Genomic DNA, 18,793 nt, shown 5'->3' with positions numbered 1-18,793 from the left:
CAGCTGATGTTCACATAAAGCCTGGACGTGAACATCCACAGCCTTACTTGCAATCGCCCCAGAGTGGAAACAGCCTAAATGTCCTTTGGCAGGTGAAGAGTTAAACACACTCTGGCCCTAACGTACCACGAATAACTACTCACCAACAAAAAGAAAAGAGCTCCCAAGGCACAGACAGAAGAGGCAACCCCAGAGTCGTGTGCTGTATGACTCTTTCCATGTAGCATTTCTGAAGTAAAACTTCAGGAGCGGAGCACAGAATACTGGCTGGCGAGGAGTGGGGATGGGTGAGGAGGGTGTGGCTTTCCAGGGGGCCTGAGGGGTCCCTGTTCCCTGCAGTGCTGTAACTGTTTGGAATCGGGGTTGTGACAGTGCAGACATACACACATGACAGCATTGTATGGACCTGAATACACACATGCACGCCCAGCGTGTGGGTGAGCATGTGTGCAAAGTAAACGTGAAGCCTCAGTGAGGCTGGGGATTGACTCAGAGTCGGGATCCCGGCTGTGCGGTTGTACCAAGCCTTGTGGAGTGCTGGTGCCCACAGGCCGGGCCACGCGCGTGGTTATCATTATTTTAACTGCATGTGAACTTACAATGATCTCAGTGAAAAACTCAGTTATAAAAAGAAAGACCTAAGAGATCTCCTGTCCTTCAGGGGCTTATGGTTTCTACCTCGTCCCCAGTTTATTTCCTCTGCCTCTTTATCTAACTCCAGGCTGAATGTCACCAGGGCAGAACGAATGGTTTTTCTCAGGGAAGAAACTGCTGAATGAGCAGCAAAGGACCATAATTCAAATTAATTGTCACTTTTCTTCCTGATTTCCCAATCCCAATATCCTCAACTTTGGCACTAAAAAATTTATTTATTTATTTTGCCCTGGCTGGTGTAGCTCAGTGGATTGAGCGCAGACTTGCGAACCAAAGCGTCGCCAGTTTGATTCCCAGTCAGGGCACATGCCTGGGTTCTGGGCCGTATCCCCAGTATGGGGTGTGCTGGAGGCAATGATGCATTGATGTTTCACTCCCTCTCTGTCTCCCTCCATTCCCCGTCTCTCTAAAATAAATAAATAAAATCTTTTTTAAAAAGTATTATTTTTTGCCCTGGCTGGTGTGGCTCAGTCGGTTGAGTGCCGTTCCACAAACCAAAAGGTCACGGGTTTGATTCCTAGTCCGGGTACATGTCTGGGTTGTGGGCATGTAACTGATTGATGCATCTCTCACACACTGATGTTTATCTCCCTTTCTTCCTCCCTCCCTTCTACTCTTTCTAAAAATAAATAAATGGAATATTTAGAAAATTATTATTTTTCAGTTCTTACCTGAAGACATGTTCACTGATTCTAGAGAGAGAGGAGGGGAGAGAGAGAAAAGAGAGAAATGTCTGTGTAACAGAAACACCAATTGGTTCCCTCTGGTAGATACATATGCCCCAACTGGGGGTCAAACCTTCAACTTAGGTGTGTGTCCTGACTGAAACTGAACCCACAGCCCTTTGGTGAATGGGATGACGCTCCAACTAGCTGAGTTACCTTCCACCCAAGGTAACTTTGGCATTTTTTAAAGGGGAATTGGGAGTGGGGGAAGCACTCAGAAACTTGGAGTAGCTCTGAGATCAGGGGTCAGAGAAAACAACAAAGAGGCCCCACTCCCTCCCAGCTCACCAGCTTCCAGGTCACTGTAGGTATTTCAGACACTGCTGAACCACTGCGTGTGGGGCCGGTTGTGGGGGGCGGGGGCAGTGTCCTCTCTCTCCAATAGTGGAAAGAGGAAAGGTGCCCATAACCCTCACATCATCCTGGAATCTGCTTCATGAGTAAATTTTCTAGGGAAGCAGCAGCCCAGCTGTTTCCTGTCCCTATAAACTCTCCCTCCCTGTCCCCCTCACCCTCACCTATAGTCCCTCTTGGGACTATTTTCTAAAACCACCTCCCAGGCACTGTGCTGACCGAGAGAGGCCCTGTGGGGAGAGGAAGGTTTTCAACCCTGTCCCAGGACTTTAGCCAAGGTCCCCTGCCTCCCCACTGTGTCCCATTCTCCCTCCTGCCTGTGCCCCCACCCCCCACCCCACCCTGGCCCCTGCAGCCAAGCTTGAAGCAGCCAGCTCTGTCCCCCAGCAGCTGTACACAGCAGGGGTGGGGACAGCCACACTCCCTCTCACTCCCAGGCAGCAGCTGAGGGGCTGTGAATAAACAACTCGGCTTCCCTGGGGGCCTTTGTGACATTCTGCCTGTAACCACCACCTCAACCACCACCTCACCCCATCTTTTCCTTGGGTCCCTCAAAGCATCCACACCACAGCCGTGCCCAGTAGCTGGTCTGCAGGCTTCTGCTGGAAGGAGGGACACTCCCTCTCTCTGGAGCAGGCTGGGCACTGCTGGGAAGGGCAGGGAAGAGAGGAGCCTGAGCAGCTGCTTCCTTTCTGCTCCTTCCCATGATACCCACGACCGCGGGGCACCAGGGACTGGGGGTTCCCAGCTCCGCTGAGAAACTATTTCCTTTCATAAGGAGGTATGCGATTAGCCTGGGGAAATGGGCGACTCCTGAGGGTGAACGTTCTTCGGCTGAATTGACCACCAGAGGGGCTCTAGAGAGATGAGAAGCCCCCTTGCCGCCTCCACCCCCAAAGCACACAGACACCAAAGCACACAGACACTGGCTACTCCGCCTGTTTCTCTCGGACACAAACGCAGGCCCCACTCGACAAGCAAACACAAGGGTCCCAGCATATATGGTCTAGCTTTGAAATCTTGCTGAATTAGGAGCCGCGGGCCACTTTCTAGAGGACCTAGCTTGCCATCCATTTTTCGAACTTCAAGTTTCCTGTTCACTTTCCGCTCACCATCAGCTACCCTTAGTCCCTCGAAACTCTCAAAATGGAGCTGTCCTCGCTGGCCAGTGTGTCGATCCACCTAGGTGCGAATGCAAACTCCAGGCCTCCTATCACCACCCCACCCTCCTTTATGGGAATCCATGGCAGCCTGAAGAGGGCAGGCTAAGTGGGAGTTCGCGCGGCTCTCCGCCCATCCCCCACCCCAGTCCAGGTTACTCTGGTTCTATTTCTGAAGCAGAGCTCCCGGGTTGAGTGAGGGGTGCGGGTTATCTGTTGTTTCCACTAAGCACTGCTCCTTCCCTCCCTACGGACCCAGTCCTCTACCAGTGAGACCTGAGTTGTCTTGCTCCCTGGAGGCAGAACACGGTCTGTACCCCTCCTGACGCTCAATACCCCTGTCTGGCTGTGTCTACAAATACCAAACTGTGCATAAGAAGCCTGTTGTTTGCCAGCTGTTTCACGGGACAAGTACAAATAAACAGTGCCTGAAACAAGGCACTCAGAGCTGCACAGAGGACGGGCAGCCTGGAGAACTGAGATGAGCTGGCTGGGTGGCTCTCCACTCTCTTCCCCTCCCCTTAGTCACCTGGGTGCACCCTCATCCCACCCTCAAGACTACACAGCCAGAGAAACGTGATTTCCCTCAGCAACAGGAATAAGAGGCCCCATGGTTCAGCCGCTGAGCTACTTCTTGCCTGCGCTGTTGAGGCCTTATTAACTTCTCATCCCCGGTGGGAATAACTGGTGTGAGGCCTCTTGCTGGTGGTTCCACTCCTCATCCCACACCTCTGAGCAGTGTGTGTTGGTGACCTAGCGAACAACCTGGGAAACCGAGACTCAGGGAGGGCCAGTGTCTCGTCAAGGGCCTGGCGGGGTGGTAGAGAACCAGAGCCAAAAACGGGTCCCTGACTTTCTGTCTAGTGTTTGGTTTTTTCATCATACCTCTCTTTTCATCTAATTTTGGTCAATTCACTGTTCCCGCGTGCTTCTGCTAGAGGCTTGGTATTCTGGGAAGCGAGGGAAGGGAGCCAACACATGTCGACAAAAAGGTGGTAGAGTTGTGTTTGTCAGTGATGGGGCCTGAGGCACCCTGTTCCACTGTCTCTAGACCTCAATTTCTTCATCTGTAATTCGGTGTTGTGATATTATATGTATCTCATGGAACTGTGTAAGGATTCAACAGTAGGAGGCATGGTAAATGTTCAGGATGATTCCTCGGTTCCTTCAGTACAAGCACTCAAAAACAAAAGCTACTGTTACTGTTAAGATCATGTTGGAAGATGTACAAGCTAGCCAAAACAAATGATCCAGGGTAAGATGTTGATTGTTACAGAGGTTACATGCCAGCCCTGGCTGGTGTGGCTCAGTGGATTGAGCACGGGCTGCGAACCAAAGGGTCTCTGGTTCAATTCCCAGTCAGGGCACATGCCCGGGTTGCGAGCCAGGTCCCCAGTGGGAACCATGTGAGAGACCACCACACATTGATGTTTCTCTCCCTCTTTCTCCTTCCCTTCTCCTCTCTCTAAAAAGAAATAAATAATATGTATTATTTTTAAAAAGAGGCTACATGCAAGTTCTTTTTGCTCCAATCTTAACATGTTAACATGAACATCTGTGGTATGTCAAAGACATTTTCAGGGTCTAATTTTGTTGTTGTTTTTTTTCCCCCAGAAAGAGAATGAGAAAAACAAAATAAAACTCAAAACCAAGGCCTGAATCTATAAGAAATTCAACAGCAGACTTCCGGCCAAGATGGAGGTGTAGGTGGAAACACTTTGCCTCCTCGTACAACCAAGTTTAAAGACAACAAAGTTTTAGTAACAAAAATGCAACCAAAACACAGAAAATTGAACTATACAGAAGTCCAACAACAACGAACCGTTCAGCCAGACTGGTAAGAGGTGCGGAGCCTGCAGCGGAGCGGGGTCCGGCAGAAAAGATCCGCTGACCCAGGTGCGCAGGCAGCCATTGGCGGATCCCAGGTGTGGGGTAGCAACGGGCGGACCCAGTGAGGGAGTAAGGTGGCAGGCTGACAGCAGTCACACATTCTCATGCAGATAAACCAGGCAAAGGAGCAAGCAGTGAGACAGATCGTGCAGGCCCCAGCAGCGGGAAGCAGCAGAGGGGACTGCCATTGTCCCTCTTTGACCCCGTCCCCACATACAGCATCACAACCCAGCAATGGAGTTGCCCCGCCCTGGTGAACACCTAGGGTTCTGCCCCTCATATGTAACAGGCCAAAACATTATGGCTCAAGAAGAACTCAAAGCCTCAGAGCCAATAACTCTAAGCAACCAAGAGATAGCCAACCTATCAGATGCACAGTTCAAAATACTGGTGATCAGGATGCTCACAGAACTGGTTGATTTTAGTCACAAATTAGAGGAACAAATGAAGGCTAAACTAATTGAAATGAAGGAAAATGCACAGGAAACCAATAGTGATGGAAAGGAAACTGGGACTCAAATCAAGGGAGTGGACCAGAAGGAAAAAAAAATGACCAAACAGAAAAGTATGAAGAACCAATAATTCAAAAAAATGAGGAGAGGCTTAGGAACCTTCGGGACATCTTTAAATGTTCCAACATCCAGGCCCTGGCTGGTGTAGCTCAGTGGATTGAGCGCGGGCCTGCGAACCAGAGGATCGTGGTTCGATTCCCAGTCAGGGCACATGCCTGGGTTGCAGGCCGGTTCCCTGCAGGCCAACTCCCAGCAGGGGACGCACAAAAGGCAACCATACATTGATGTTTCTCTCCCTCTCTCCTTCCCCTCTAAAGATAAATAAATAAATAAATATTTTTTAAAAAATGTTCCAACATCCAAATTACAGGGGTACCAGAAGGGGAAGAGGAAGAGCGACAACAGGAGAACTTATTTGAACAAATAATAAAGGAGAACTTCCCAAATCTGGCAAAGGAAATAGACTTCCAGGAAATCCAGGAAGTTCAGAGAGTCCCAAAGAAGTTGGACCCAAGAAGGAACACACCAAGGCACATTATAATTAGCCAAGATTAAAATGAAGGAGAGAATTCTAGAAGCAGCAAGAGATAAGGGGACAGTCACCTACAAAGGAGTGCCCATCAGATTGTCAGCTGATTTCTCAAAAGAGACCTTACAGGCAAGAAGGGGCTGGAAAGAAGTATTTCAAGTCATGAAATCCAAAGACCTACAGCCAAGATTGCCCTATCCAGCAAAGCTTTCATTTAGAATGGAAGGGCAGATAAAGTGCTTCTCAGATCAAATTCAAGAAGTTCATCATCACCAAGCCCTTATTATATGAAATATTAAAGGGACTTATCTAAGAAAAAGAAGATAAAAAGTATGAACAGTGAAAGGACAGCAAACGCACAGTTATTAACAAACACACCTAAAACAAAAGCAAACTAAGAGGACAGCTAGATCAGGAGTGGAACCATAGAAATGAAGATCCCATGGAGGGTTAGCAACAGGAGAGTGGGAGGAGGAGAAAGAGGGAGAAGGTACAGAGAATAAGTAGCATAGATGGTAGGTAGAAAATAGACAGGGGGCAGGGCAAGAATAGCATGGGAAATACAGAATCTAAAGAACTTGTGACACATGGACATAAACTAAAGGGGGGATGGTAGGGGAGGGGGTGTGCAGGGTGGAAGGGAATGAAGGGGGGAAATAGGATAACTGCAATGGCATAATCAATAAAATATATTTTTTTAAAAAAGAAATTCAACAGCAGGCAGGATTCTTATCCTGAGTCGAAGGGTGAAAAGCAGATGTGTCCAAGGATGTGAGGACAGTGGGATCCTCGAGGAGAGGAGGGTCCATGTCATCTGGTGACTCCCCATGGGGATGAAGCGTCTGAGAGTGACAGAAATTATCTCCAGGAAAGGCAAAGCAGGGTCTCACCACCGGGTTCGTTGGTGCTGTCATGCCGGACAGACAGGTGCGACAGTGGGTCTGCCTCGGTAACGTTGAGCTCCCTGTTCCAATATGAAGAAAAGAGTGAGGGTTTGGTCCAGTTGACCCCTTGGCAGGAGGGCCTCTAGCAGTGGCTGTCCAACTTCAGTGTGCGCCGGCAGCAACTGGACGGCTTGGTGACCCCTGACCGTGGGGTCTCTCCCCCAGAGTTTCTGACCCAGTGGGTCTGGGATGGGCCCGAAGATGCTGCATTTTGAACAAGATCCCAGCTGTTGGTCTGGGGATCACATTCTGAGAACCGCTGGTTTAAAGCACTCCTCTACGGACATCTGGGTGTATCGGATGCAAACCTTAACATCTTGCTTTCCAATGCATGTAACAATTGCAATCATTAGCTTTTTACTTTCTTTTACTACACTGATTAGAAAATGACATGATTTCTCAATTAAGAATTTTATATTGAAAACAGAAACCAACAAACACCACAAATCAAAGAAATCCCTCTCTTTTTAAAAAGAATTTAATAGAGAGGAAAGGAAGGAGAGTGGGAAACATCAATGTGAGATTGCCTTTCACGCGCCCCCTACTGGGTACCCAGCCCACAACCCAAGCATGTGCCCTGACTGGGAATCCAACCGACCCTTTGGTTCTCAGGCCCATGCTCAATGCACTGAGCTACACCTGCCAAGGCAGAAATCTCTTTTGAAAGTCTGATGGACATTCCGCAGAACTCACTTGACCTAAAAATGAGCAGGGAAGGGACCTGGAGAAGCAGGACTTCTCACTCCTCACACTGATCCCTCACCATCGATGCTTTTGTGTGGGGAACCTGCCCGTGTGTGAATCTGCGACCCAGCTGGCATTCTTACTCTCCAAAAATGTGGTGAGAGCTAAGCCCTGAGGGAAGGAGGCCATCCTAGTTTTCAGCTAAATTTCTTTGAATACCACACTGTTAAGAGGGAACAAGAAGCCAATTCTCATGACCTTACATGCTGACACTTGTCTGAAACGCCCGATGAAGGGGAAGCATGAGGCAGGCGCATGAACAGAGCTCACTGATAGCAACTGGGCTGAGAAAAGTGAAAACCGAACCGGAGCCAAACGGCCGTTTTATCTCCTCCAGCAAGACTGTCTGACCAGAGGGGCTGTTGGACTTCTGGGAGTTCTCTTATCTCCCCAAGAAGCACACAGGATGTTCTTAAAACTCGGATAGAAGACGGGATTACAAGATAACAGGCGGCTGACCAGAATTTCAGCATTTATACTGTCTGACTGTTACTCAGCTTACATAAATCAAACTTTCTTTTTTTTTTAAAAGGCCTCCTCACTATCTGTTGAAACTGGGTTTTTCTTCCCCAAAGACTGAGGAGAATTTGCGAGGGAGGAGGGAGGCCTCCACAGTGTAGCTGCTCCCTGGGGAACAGAGGCCGAGGTGCTGTCTCCAGTAGGTCTCCTGATGGGGGGCCCTACACAGAATGTTCTAGGGAGGCCCCGGTGCCAAGAGGAACCAGGAGATTGAGCACCTGATAGTAAACGTTTCGGTTGAGCCAGCGTTCTGTCCCCGATAATGGTTCTAGTCAATAGTTGTGTGGCTTCCTTTCTGGTATTAAATTTGAAGAACCAAAGACACAAAAATAAATGATTTCATATACCAAAAATACACCCCTGACAAGTATTTCTAATCATTTTTCTAGAAAACTGAAATATGTATTTCATAATTAGTAATGCAGTTTGTATCCACTGAATAAAAACTTTTGTTCTTATGAGAAGCTGGAGAAATATTCAGACTCCAATCAGTACTGTGTACATACACTATTTAAAAAAAACACCTTTTACTAGTGCAGGTGACTTGGGAGTTCCTGTTACTCCACTGTCTCCTCTAAAGCCACCCTAATTTGTGGGCTGGTTAAAGTTTACCCTTTTGCCAGAGTGTTCTTACTAATAAATAACTCATTTGTACTTCAGAGACAAAGCTAAAAGGGCTTCAGTTCTGCAGGAACGACATCTCACAGGGACCTTGCCTGGAGGAACATTGCTGCTTTTGTTTGAGGCTGGTTGGTCTACAATGCCAAGAGCAACTTAGGTGCACAGAGGGCTTCTCTCCAGGCCTTAGGTGCACACAGCCTCACCCACTCTCACAGTGTTCCCTTTGAAGGCGAGGATAATCAGTTGCTCATTATCCTCATTATACAAAAAGGAGAATCAGGCAAGGGGTGGGGGGCGACGGGGGGCGATGGGGGGTGATAGGTGACTTGCCCGAGCTTTGTTTGCTTAATGCACCATCAGCCACAAAGCTTCTGTAAAGCAGATCACAGGTGAGGAAAGGTGAGTGCAGGGTCTCAGTAAAAAGGCGCCGGCTCCTGCTGCAGTGAGAGCATCACAGCATCGCAGGCCATTCTCAACTCTGTAGCTTAGCACCTGCTGTACTTTTTACTCTTTGCCACATACATTTCCTGAAGGGATCCTATTTTAAATAGTTCATGCCTTATTTCTTTAAACCATAAAAATATCCCAGAAATGGCAACATTCTGAGATCCAAAGTCTACTTAGATTATCTTTCCTACTGGAAAGAAAGGCAAAAACTCTTTGTTATACCCAGGCCCCAACTCCTGGTTTGGAATATAGTCACCACGATCGTCACTGTAATAAATGTTGCTTAATTCAGAGACGAACTCTAGGGGTAGCGCCCGCTCTGGGAATTCGCGTTCCCACTGTCTGGCATTATCAGTGCGTGTCCCCACTTAGACTTCAGTCCCTCAGAGTGGGGCACCCAGTTCTCAGTGACGGCTCGGTGGTGCTGATTTCTAACGGACAGTGAGTAACCATGAGACAAATTATGGGTCTCACTGCTCCACTTGAGCATAGGGGAAGAAAGAGAAATGCAGGTTGAGAGAAGTAAAGAATGCTTGCTGGTAGCCTAAGGCTGGCCCATTGTGCAAGGTCCAGAACAAAAACCACTCTCTTTAACTAGTTGCCGTGTTTGTATATCCTGTACACCTGGAGTTTCAGCAGCAGCTCCCCGCAATGGAGCTTTGGACTCCAAGCTCTGTATTGTTTCAGGTTTACCAAGAAATGCTGTTTGCTTTGTACTTGGGCCAACCATGCACTCTGCGCAGGGCAGCTGGTTCCCCAACCACTTCTAGGACTACCTGGTTCATTTTTTGGTTTTGTTTTGTTTTTAGAAAGTTTTTATTCACTCTCCAAGAAGGAGAGGGGACTCGTGTGGAGAAGATACACCAGGCTTGAGGGGTGGGGGCTTTGAGCTTTTATTGGATCGTCATTGGATTTAAAAGGGGGTGCTGTCGTGTGGCCCTGGGCTGTCGGGGCGTTGTAACAGAGGCTGCAGTTTGTTCCAATGGTATGTTCTGCCTGTGGCTGTGGGAGCGGTTAGTTCTGTTGTTGCTTCCAGGCATTTCCAGTCCTGGGGACACAAGCTCAGAAGAGTAAAATGACCGTCATGTTCCATGGGTCTGCTCAGCAAATGGCACCACGATAGCAAATGGGGCTGGCTTTTCCCTTTCATCCCTCTCTGGTTTTAAAATGGATTTATTCTTTTTTTTAAAGAGTTTATTTATTTATTTTTAGAGATAGGGGAAAGGAAGGAGAAAGAGAGGGAGAGAAACATCAATATGTGGTCATGTCTCACACCCCCTCTACCGGGAACCCACCCTGAAAGCCAGGCATGTGCCCTAGACCAGGAATCGAACCTGCAACCCCTTGGTTCATAGGCCTGCGCTCAACCCACGGTGCCACACCAGCCAGGGCAAAAATGGATTTATTCTTAATGATCTGGCCCAGTTCTGGTTTTGGGGAGGCGGGTCTAAGGTCTCTTCTCCTGTAACTACTTTAGGTGGGCTAGGGCGCAGAGCTGTCCCTGCCTGTGGGTCCGGATGTGGGGCATCAAGAAGAAGAGGGTAGAGCTGGACAGCCCGAAAAGTGAGAGCTGAGGCTGGGGGCTGCTCATGGCGAGAATCTTGTTCTGCTGAATGCAGGATATGAGATATTTGAGGAGACGTAGCCTAAAAACAAGAATAAAGAAAAAGGCCGCTACGGATCCTAGGAAGGGAATTAGGAAAACCAAGACCAGACATTGAACTTAACATTCCCAAAAGGGAGAGGCAGAGTAGCAGGTGCGTTTTGCGTGGCTCACACTGCATCAGTAGTTCTCAGTGACTCCGAGTCAAAGGAGGAAAGAAGTGAAACATCAGCTTGGCAGGAAACTAGAAAAACTAGGATTCGATCAGCTTGTGGGTGACAATTGGACACTGGGATTTCCATTGAAACAGTTTCTCTCCCTAAAGTCACCTTCATTTTAGCCAACAGACTGTATATAAGTTTAGTTTCAATTTAGCCTATTTGCATGAACACAGCAAGAGTGGTAATTGATGGTGCAGATTCTCTCAGATCTGCTTTGCGGGAATTTTACAGGAAACGTTCAGACTGAGCTTCAGTCGGCCTCTCAGGGCACAGAGGCCGAACCACACAGCTGCCATCGGGCTCTGCCGCAAATACCTGTTTGTTTGAGTGGATTCCTCAAGTTCTTGAGGTCCCCATAATGTCTTGAAGTTTCTTCCTTTCCATCTTTCAGGAAAGCAACCTTTGTTCCTCACCTAGAAAGACTGCCAGAAACCGCGTGACCGAGTGGGCACAAGGCCCCTTCCCCAAGGGGCTCTAACTAGCTTCAAAAGTCAACTCCTGAAAGCTTTCTGGTGACATCCAGAGTCCAGGCCTGACCCTTTTGATCATGACGTTCCAGATAAAGTCTTGGGTATTAAAACCACATTTGTACACTGGTGCTACTGTAAAGACAACAGACTCTTACCGGGTTTATGCAAACAAACACATCGCCCTGAAGATAATCCTCACTCATTAAGAGTTGCCAAACTCTGGAGGGATTAGGTAGGGAGAAAAATATAATGTTTCAATGTTGCTTATGAGGCCATAATTTACAAACTGTTCTAGGGAAAAAACAAGTTTCCTTATATCTAGAAAACAAAAAGATTTAAAATTAGTAATACTTCAAACAAAACCATAAAAATAACTATTATCTTTAGTTAATCTAATAGAACTACACGGTTCGTTTATAAACAATATATTTGCCTCAAAAACACCATCCTCATGGAAAATGTTCAGAGGTTCATTTACAAGAAAGCGAGAGAGGAGGAAAAGGAAAAGAGAGACATGGGTAAACTAGGTCAGAGGCCACAGGAAAGACTGAACAGGGGCCTTGGTTTGTAACTGAGAGGCGGCATGCATTAGATATGAAGTCAGGTTACTGAAGCCCTAGATTATGTTCCAAGATCTAAAAAGAATATCAATTGATTCCTCCATGACTCCTAAAGACATTTAATATCTTAAAAAAGAGTTCTGCTATATCAGTATACTTTAGAGATAAAACCATACTTAAAAAATGCTTGGTATTTTATTCCATCAGGCTAAATTAGTGAACCAAAAGAGAACCAATTTGTAGTCACAAAGGATCCAATGTATTATCACTGTCTCTGCACATTTTTGGGGTGAAGACAATTGTTTCACAACCTACTCTTTAAAAAATTATTTATTTACTTTTAGAGAGAGGGGAAGGGAGAAAGAGGGAGGGGAACATCAATGTGTGAGAGATACATTGGTTGCCTCTCACACGCCCCCAGCTGGGGACCTGGCCTGCACCCCAGGCATGTGTCCTGACTGGGAAACGAACCTATGACTTTCCGTTTTGTGGGCCAGTGCTCAATCCACTGAGCCACAGCAGCCAGGGCTCCCAATCTACTTTTTATTAATTATACCACTATTCATTCAGTTCATTGTAGGTAAGAATCACTTCTCACCACATAAACAATCAGCTAGAACTACCAAGGGTGTCCACGGCCTGCAGGCCGCTTGCAGCCCAGGATGCCTAATAATGCAGCCCAACACAAAATTGTAATTACTTACCTTTTTTTTTGCAGTTGGACACCCCTAGGCCATCCTTTTCCATGTTCCAAATGACTTTCTGTCTCCTTCAAAGACTAACTATTCATTCACCCTAATCTCTTATAGTCCTTAGGACACACAGACTACAAATCCCTGTTCCTACCCAAGGTGGAAAAAGTTTATCATCAGACACATTACATTCCGTGTTAGCCAAGGATGTTGTCTTACAGATTCTAACAAAAAGACTTGGTGTGTGTGTACACACACATACACATCCAAGCTAACACCGCCAATTGTGTGTGTGTGTAATCTCCTTTGATCTACTAACTCCATACATTTTTCAACAACTCATTTCTGGGTGCCAGCTTAGACCTAAATCAAACTCTTATTTTCAACATTTTGTTATCATATTTTAAGTAATTATTTGCTCTGCTACACAGGGAGGGAAACTCTGGCTGCACCTCACTCTCTGACCCCAGATTAACACAGCATTTATTTCACAATATTTGCCCAGGACTTTAACATCGAAACAGGGGACACGCCCATGCATGAGTAATGGTCTCTTCTGATGGTGGCCCAATCAAAGCATGTCACATGGGTACCCGTCCATTCTACTGTGATAATGGAAAAGGGAAGCGTACCCTCAAGAGGAGGAACACAAGGGGCCGTATTGCTCTGCAAACAGGCCTCAGTATTCACTGCATTGAATGTGTGTCCGTGCTGCTGGTGCAAGAACAAGGCTTTTGAGCTGGAGTGCAATTTCAAAAGGCAACACCTGTTTCGAACTAGGGCCAAGAATTTACAGCTGCATTTTGAAATCTCAACAGACGTGTACTTTACTTTTGGGGGGTTATCCACATAGGATTTGGGAAGTGTAGAGAGGACAACACAAGCAGACAGATGTGCACGAACCGAGGTCCTATTTTCCAAAGTCCAGGAAATATTGTGGCTGCACACACTAGAACGTTGAGTGGGCACACCGATCACAGAACCTCTCCAACCCAAGTAGGTGGCAGGGTGCCCTCATACCGTGGACATTGAGCCCAGGGGGAGGTGTCCAAAAATGAGGTGGGGTGAACCAGGGCCCACTAGCTAAGTACGCAGAGGACAAACACTGCCCTCTACTGGCAGAGGTATGGGCTATATAATTAAGATGACTAGTCACAGTCACTATCTTAAGACATAATAAGAAAATAAAAGCTTTCACATAAGTTAAAGCTTTGTATCTAGGGGGACCACAGGGATATACAAGTAAATTTAAGTATTTAATGAGGAATTTTTATATCTCACTGAAAATAATTTTTACCACTGCCATGTTAGAGATGCTAAAGAACAGCAAAATGCTCAAAAGGTCATCAGAAAGGTTCAAGGGACCCATTTATACAAGAGAACAGGAGCTGTGACAGCTTCAGGCACACGGGACAGCGACCTGGTCCGAACACCTGTGCCATACCAGTCACATCAAAGCACATCCTATAGGAGCCAGTTCGTTTGCTACAGAATCGGGGAACAACAGACAGCTAGCCCATCTCAGTTGTCGGAAAAACTGAATGAGGTGATATGTAAATAAGCACTTTATAAACTTCAAAGTCTTACATTACAGCCTAGTAACGTTCAGGGATAAGAGTAGAGGGAGCTCCAAACGCTTTCCCAAACAGAACTTCTGTCACCCACCTGGTTTCTGAAATCCTCTAAACCAGATCCTATTTCTTGTACTGAAACGGTATCTGGTATGTTAATCATAACACATCTATATTACCAGAAAATGGCTGGTTAACATTCTTCCAAAGCCCACTTAGACCTGGGACAAATAACTGAGAAATAATCGTGAACTTAGTCACTGAGGGACAAAATGCAAAAAGCACTTAATTCCAAAGCCAAGTTGAGTTTATATGTTATTAAATATTTGCATGACAATGCAAGAACTTAAACAAGGAACAAAGTTGAAAATAAAAGCACAAATAGCTACAATATCAGCCCAATTCTAAAGGGACCTTGTACCATGTTCACCATCTTAGTATTTAATTCTAAAATGCAATATAGCAGTTCTTATGGATATCTAAAATTGAACACAGATGTGTTTCATGAGTATAAACATTATCCTAAATTATAATATGATTGCTGAAAGATTTTGCCCTCCACAAGTTTATAACCTTGAATGTGAACATGGAGAAAAATGCTAACTAGGACCCAAGTCGTCCGTACTCCCTTGTTGATTCAAGTTAGTGAATCTATTGCCTCTTGATTCCTTAAAGTATTAATTTCTCCTTTGACTTGAGATAAGAGATGCTTTTCCTGTTACCAACAAAAGTGATGGTCACTGTTAGTTTCTAAAGAATCGATTCAGGAAATACCACCCCCCACCCCCGTCTATTCTGGCTGGACTTGGGGCTGAGAGGCCAAGGTGATCAGCTCTCTAAGTCAGTGTATTTAAGTGAAGAGTATTTCAAGAAGTACACAGAGCACATATCTGGGTTATAAAAGCCCTTTTATAAAGCCATTTTTTAAACAAAACAAAGTTTACAAAAGAAAAAAGGATACAGAAAAAGAATAACTTGCTTCATGTCCCCCCCCAAAAGAAAAAACAAAACAAAAATAAAGGGGACAATGCCAACATGCTCAACAATAACGGGTTCTTTTTCTTATTTTTTAATACAAAATACAAGCAAAGGATACATACTTAAAACAGAGCTCAGGAGCAGACACGCAGTCCTGGAAACCCTTTAATAAAAGAAAGCAGGAGTTTGTTTTTTCTTTGTCTATGCAGATACGTAGAGACTGGGATATGTAAAAATTAAGTATCACAAAAGACCATTACACAAGTCTACCAATGCATGTTGCACCTATAATTCACGAACATGGTCAACAAAATCATGTTTACTTCAACCCCGTTTCATTTAAATTAAAAAAAAACTTTTAAATAAAGTGGTTACATTCAAACTTGAACTTCCTTAGTACCATGCTGCAGATTTCAGCACTGTTAAGGTATTGCAAGAATGCCCAACTCTCTTGGTGTCTGATCCCAACTTAGCAACATCGCAGTATTAAGAAAAGGGATGACCCAGTCTCGGCCCATGGACTTACAACTAAATACGTTTAAGCAGGTTCCTCTTTTACCCTTCCTGCTCAGAACACAAAAGATTAAGAACTAAAATGAAGACTGGGAATTTTAGAGCTGGCAAAATGAAGTCTGAAAGATGAATCAAGGCAAACGGTTACTGAGAACTTGGCTGCTGCTTAACCCGGAAAGTCTTCAAGTCTTTCCTTCAATCTTGCAGGAATTAGGTGTTTAAGGTTGGCTGCAACATGTTCCTGGTAAATAAACTAGGTAGAACTCTTATTTACAGATCTTGTAACAAATACTTCTGGAGAAAAAAAAGATTTAATTTCCAAAAGACAAAGGTTTAATTGCCAGACATATACACACACTCACACACATCCACACAATACTTCAGGGGTTTTTATACACATTACTTAGGGCATAAGCTTAGTACTATACCCCTAATGCCACATCAAAAAAGGGACAACAAAAAAACCCAATTTTACCCTCCCCCCAAATCCAGAAACCCCTCCCTTCACCCCTGATGTACAAAGTGTATGCACAAGGGTGGCATTCTATCGGCGACATGAAGCATGCTTGGACAGGACAGACGTCACCAGTTCAGTCATCCTACTGGCACGGTGACAGGCAGGTTTCAGGGACTTTTCCCAATAGTGGTTAATAAACAGTCAGCACCGCTGTGAATGTTGTGAATTTGGCTATGACAAAAAAGGGTGACTTACAGATTAACGGTTCATTTTGTGTCAAGTTTATCCCAAGACAAAGTGAAAGAAAATGGACTGCAGATTGATAGCTTGATGCCCCAATATTCAAAGTGACTTCTTTCCCCAAAAACCCAGCGAAAAGGACACCTTTCTAACCTGAAGAGCAACCAGGTTTTCACTGGATTTCCCCTGCCCCTTGGCAGGACATGTGCACCATGCATTCTGTGTTAAGTACCCAAGTCTGAAGGCCCCGGGGCCCAGCGCCCAGGCTTCTTCCTTTCCGGACTCCTGAGGTGGCCATCCCTGCTTCTCAGTGCAGCAGCCGGCAAGGTGGGCACAGGAGGACGCCCCCAATGCCCACACTCTGCAACAGCGACACTGGCCACAGGGTCTTCCGTAAGGCTTTCCCTGTGGCCCCTCCAGGTAGTAACTGCTGCTCTCGCCTAACACTCTCAAAGCACCTTTTAAACTGGTTTGCTGAAAGAAAAGCACTCTTCCCTTTCCTCAACCAATACTCCAAAATTCGCTTGCTACCCAAATGGCCACGGCTAAAGAAAGAAATCTTCGAGGGGAAAAGAGAAAGGGCAATTCAGTTTAGTCGACCAGATACATCCATGAGTGTCAAAACGTTACTGGATTATAGCCCCCAATTCCTCTTGATTAGTTACCTATAAGAAAATGCTACTTGAGTCGGGACCTACAGTAAGTATCAAATTGAGAATTAAACCTGGGCCAACTGTTACTGTGGAGGGAAATCACTATCAAACCTCCCTCATGAGAAATCAACCATTTTTTTTTGAGATGACAAGATTTCTGCTCATTACCTTCCTAAAGGAGGACACACCCACTGATTTTCCTTTATGGACTCAGTAAGGAGTGGAGATAGGAAAGGTGGAGGTTTTTAGAAAGAACAAATCTACCATTACTAAAAGTAAAAGTAAAAGGTATCCTTTGGGCCTGCTCCACTGATTCCAATCCGAGGTGGGGAGGGCTAAAAGCAGCAGCAAGGTACAGATAGATTTGATAGCACGGAAACTACCCTTGTCAAGTTGCAGTGTGCTGGGAAGTCTATAAAAAAAATCTTACTAACTAGAATGTAGTGTCAGTCAGCACAGATGCTAAAATCCATGTTTCAGAGTAAACCCTAAGAGCTACCGTAAGAATTCAGTTAACACCAACAAGCACCTTCAACGTGAACGTCCCACTTCCTGAGCACTGTAGACAAGACAGTGAACCTACTGCCACTTCACCACCGGCATGCCAGAGGGAGAGAGGGGGTTTGGTCAAGGGTGGTGCCCCCGGCCAGCCTCTATCAGCTTGCAGCTTGTAACCCTTCCTGACACCACCAAGCCCAACTATCAGGCACCTGTTTCCAGTTGCGATGCCACAGTCATGCTCCTCTTTGCATACATGATTTGAGGGGAAGACTAGAGTGTTTTAATCAATAGAAAGGGGAGGAAACAAAGGTCATTCAGAGCCTGTCTCACTTGGGGACACAGATCCTCTTGTCCAGTCTATTAGAAATACATAATACATTTTTCAATCTCATGAATTTTTTAAAAAGGGATCCCACACAAAAAGCCCAACCAAATGCACACAAGTAACTTATAAGACAAGATCACCTCTAAAGTATGTGCCTGTATCAGAGATGTTAGTGCAGATTAATATATTAAAGAGACTGTATCACATAAAATACGAAGGCTAAAGTTTTAAAAGATGCCCCCCCACCCCCAAATTTTCACAAAACATGATCTAAGAAAATCCCAAATGTTACTAGGAATGTAAGACTTAAAGTCATAAACCTCTAAAAATCGAAGTGCACGGTGGAAACACTGATCGGTCTCTTGCTGTAAGACACAAACCTTGTTAAAATGAGATACCTGGACAAACCCACTAAATCGAACAGAATGATCTTTAGGTAGCAGTCCGACTTCACTTATGTTCAAACTTTGCATTTCCAGCCTAGTACTGCAATCTCCAAATTCAATCTTTAACACGTAGTGCAACAGTGAAACGACTCTGTCACTGGGTGTTAATTTTTTTAACCACAAAGTAAAAATATTGAAGTGTCTTAATAATCGGAGTAAAAATATTCCTTAAATAACCTTTTGTTCTAGAACATAATAGGCAAGAAAGCCATGTTGTCTGACAGAACAATATGCTGCAATTGAAAGGAAAAAAACCACATAAGCAAAATACCGAGGAAGCAAATCTAAATAAAAAAGCAGAGGTTAAATTTCACTAATTTTTCAACTTCTTCGCATGCTAAGACCCCTAACCTTTGCTCCCAGAAGCTTAAGATGTCGGGATGTGAAGGATCAAACCTTCTGATCTCTCCTGACTGCTTTCACAAGGCATGGAAAGTCTGTTATCAACTGCACACAGGCCTCCC

The sequence above is a fragment of the Sturnira hondurensis genome, unplaced genomic scaffold, assembly GCF_014824575.4.
Source record: "Sturnira hondurensis isolate 20B ecotype Veracruz unplaced genomic scaffold, ASM1482457v3 Scaffold0017082, whole genome shotgun sequence".
In the NCBI taxonomy this organism is placed as follows: domain Eukaryota; kingdom Metazoa; phylum Chordata; class Mammalia; order Chiroptera; family Phyllostomidae; genus Sturnira; species Sturnira hondurensis.
This window is presented reverse-complemented; position numbering follows the sequence as displayed.